Here is a 3,765-nt window from a genome sequence, read left to right as displayed (position 1 = left end):
TGTGAATATTCCCAGGTTATTTTTTCTAAAATGAACCCAGCTGCCATGCATGGCATAGTGAGATTAGTTAGATTGTAATGCTTCAAATTACCACAAGAGGGCAGCCAAAATCTGCTTTTGAAATAAATTCACTTTTGACAAGGTCATCTTGCTGTTTTCAGATTTATTTTGAAAATAAAAATTACAACAAGGGTTAAGGGCTTCTGCACCATTCTTATATTTATCATTTAACACTGATTTTAGGGGTGGAGATTTTCATTTTCTAACAGGAATGTTGTTCCAAGATCAGCAAAATGTTGATCCAGGAACATGTCTGTCTTGGCAAAATCGTGTTGAATGGAGGTTAACTGCCAAAATATTTGTACAGTTAATTTTCACTGTATATAATTATTCAAATAATAGAGCTTTTTCATTTTCTCAATATAAATTCCTTGCATATTAATGTAACTATGTTCTAATGTAGCTATTTGGGCTTTTATTACATTGAGTAACTACAGCTCGTCGCTAGACATTCAGTATTTTCAGAGCTAGTTTTATTTTAGTTTTGTAATCAAAAAACACATTACCCATTTAAAATCACTCACCTTTGAGAGAAAATATAGATAGATGACAGCTACTGGTCACTACTGTATGCCCAAGCTTTAAACTGATAGTCCTAGAACAGAATATTATAAAATATTTAAAATAATAAAAGCCGAATAAGAGATAGTCATCACATTCAAATATCTGGGGCACATAATTGAAAATGGTTTTGTCCTCCATCACATTAATTGGTAAATATCTTGGTCAAGATTTTGCATTCTAGAGCAGTGTCCTGGCGGATGAAACATGCTAGTGTGCAAATATCAAGAAACATGAACCACTGCCCTCGTCTGTAACCATGACAGCAGTAAGAAGTCAGTGAGTTGGCATGAAAAACTGTCTGCATCATGACCTTTTAACCATTTGACACTTGAAAGTGCGTACTTAAATCTCAAGGTTTCGCTCTCTGACTCCAGTGGTGTTTTTGGTTAAGAGAAGACAGAAATGTGTTATCATGGATGAAAAGACTTTGGAGCGTTTCTGTGGGAATTTTTGCCTATTCATCCAGTAAAACATTTGTGAGGTCAGGCATTGATGTTGGACAAGGAGGCCTGGGTTGCATTTACCATTCCAGTTCATCCCAAAGGTTTATATGAGGTTGAGTTCAGGGCTCTGTGCGGGCCACACAAGTTCTCCCACACCAAACTCATCTAACCATGTCTCTATGGACCTTGTTTTTACGTTGAGGCACAGTCATGCTGGAATAGAAAATGGCCTTCCCCAAACTGTCCCTACAAAGCTGGAAGCATTGTCCAAAATGATCTTGGTATGCTGAAGCATTAAGGTTTCCCTTCACTGGAAATATGCCAAATGTAGTTTGTACATGTATAATGGTATGGGGTTGTTTATCAGGGTTTGGGCTGGACTGGGCCCCTACCCCTGATAAACAACTTCATAGCTACCATTATACTATACAAACTTTACAGTTGGCACAATGCAGTCAGACAGGTTTCCATTTGCTCCAGAGTTCAGTGGTGGCATGCTTTACACCACACCATCTGACGCTTGGCATTTTACTTGGTTAAGTGAGGCTCACATGCAGCTGCTCAGCCATGGAAACCCATTCCATGAAGCCCGCCGCACAGTTTTTATGCTGATATCAATGCCAATGGAGGCCGCCAAAATCCAACCATCTCCTCCTCGTTGCGGCGGCTGGAAACGAGTCCCTTGGTACTCGGCTAACGATGGCTCTGGTCTCAGCGACAGATGGAGCGACACATCGGCTGGGTGATTTTGGTCGCATCAAATGGCAGCACAATCCTGAGTACCCCGATCAAGCTAGGGCGTTCCCCGTAGGCGACGCGCGCCGTCTTCGCCCGGATGGTGTGGGAAGTGTGCTAGGGCTCCCTGCCCATGGACGGGGCAGGCTAAAGAAGCTAGTCCAAAGGATCCGATTGGCCACCATCAACATCGGCACACTGACTGCACGTAGCCGCGAACTGGCTGACGTCCTCAAGAACCGCCGCATCGACATCGAGTGCATACAGGAGACGAAATGGAAAGGTGCAAAAGCCAATGACATCGGTGAAGGATACAAACTCATCTACTACGGTATCAACCCAAAGTGGAACGGAGTCGCAGTGGCCGTCAACCAGCAATTCCGGAACCAGATCACCAATGTCTCGAACATCTCAGACCGCATTATCTCCATAGAGATCGTCTCCGGCCTCGATCACCACCATCTGTGTCGTCTGCTGCTACGCCCCCCAAACTGGCTGCACCGACGAGGACAAGGATAAATTCTGGGGAAATCTGGATGCACATCTGCGGACTGTGGAACCAGAGGAGTACTTGTTCATCAGTGGAGACCTAAATGGGCACGTAGGCTCAGCGACACATGGCTACGAACAAGTACATGGTGGACAGGGACATGGTACCCGCAACGACGATGGCCGCCGCATCCTGGACTGCGCCGAGGCCCACGACCTCGCCATCGTAAATACGATTTTCAAGAAGAGGCCCACCAACTTGGCCACCAACAACAGTGGTGGAATCGCGACACAGATCGACTACTGGATGCTCCATCGCCGCGACCTCAAGCTCGCCCTCGACGCCAAGGTAACCCATTGGACAATATCGGTCCCCAACATCGACCACTCATCCAAGACGTACGCCTTAACCTACAGCTGCAACCCCAGGTGCGCAAGATGGGGCCTGAACGAATCAAGTGGTGGAAGTGGAGTGAACACAAGAGCCAGCTGGCAGCAGCCTTTGGCGACCTCAACAACAATCTCTGTCAACCAGCAGAAGCCATGTGGAGTGAGATTACCACTCAAATCCACACCATCGCCACTGAGGTCCTTGGTAAGACGAAGCCAGGAAGAAGCTTTATCGACAAAGCAGTCTGGTGATGGACTAAAGAAGTGCAAGTGGCGATCAAGGCAAAGAAGATTGCCTACAAGAACTGGTTCCGAACGCGACAGCCCGCTGACCTCGACCGATACAAGACCCTCAAGTCTGCGGCGAAAAGGGCAGTGGCCACCACCAAGGCAAAGCACCTCGACGAGCTGTATGACGAGCTGAATACATCAGAGGGGACAAACAAGATCTACCGCCTAGCCAGCTCCCGTCACCAGTCCACACAAGCCATCACCCAAGTAGCCACTATCAAGGACGTCAACCACTGTCTGCTGCAGGACCCACCAGCCATTCTCCAGCGATGGCACGACTACTTTTCCGGGATCTCCAATGAAGAGTTCCAACACCCCCCAATACCAAGCATGGACCCCGCCGCTGGACCAGTCCCCCCAATCACCACCACCGAAGTGTCACAGGCTGTCAAGAAGATGAAAAACGGGAAGGCAACTGGACCCGATGACATTCCTGCCGAAGCCTGGAAACTCATGGGATACGGAGGCGCAGAAATCCTCACACTACTCTTCAACCAAATCATTGCCGACAACAAGCCTCCCCAAGCCTCGACAATTAGCACCACGGTGCCGATCTGGAAGGGTAAGGGGGATATCAGCGAGTGCACCAACTACCGGACAATCCGATTTCTATGTCATACGATGAAGATATTTGAGCGCGTCCTGGACTACCGCCTACGCTCTATCACCAGTATCAAGCCAAACCAATGCGGCTTTGTCAAGTGCTCTGGAACCACAGATGCCATCCACGCCGCCCGCTTGCTAATGGAGAGGCACAGGGAGAAGAACATACCGGTCCATATGGCCTTCCTCG

The sequence above is a fragment of the Siphateles boraxobius genome, unplaced genomic scaffold, assembly GCF_051911475.1.
Source record: "Siphateles boraxobius isolate OS27281-9 unplaced genomic scaffold, OSU_SipBor_1 41, whole genome shotgun sequence".
NCBI classification, from domain to species: domain Eukaryota; kingdom Metazoa; phylum Chordata; class Actinopteri; order Cypriniformes; family Leuciscidae; genus Siphateles; species Siphateles boraxobius.
This window is presented reverse-complemented; position numbering follows the sequence as displayed.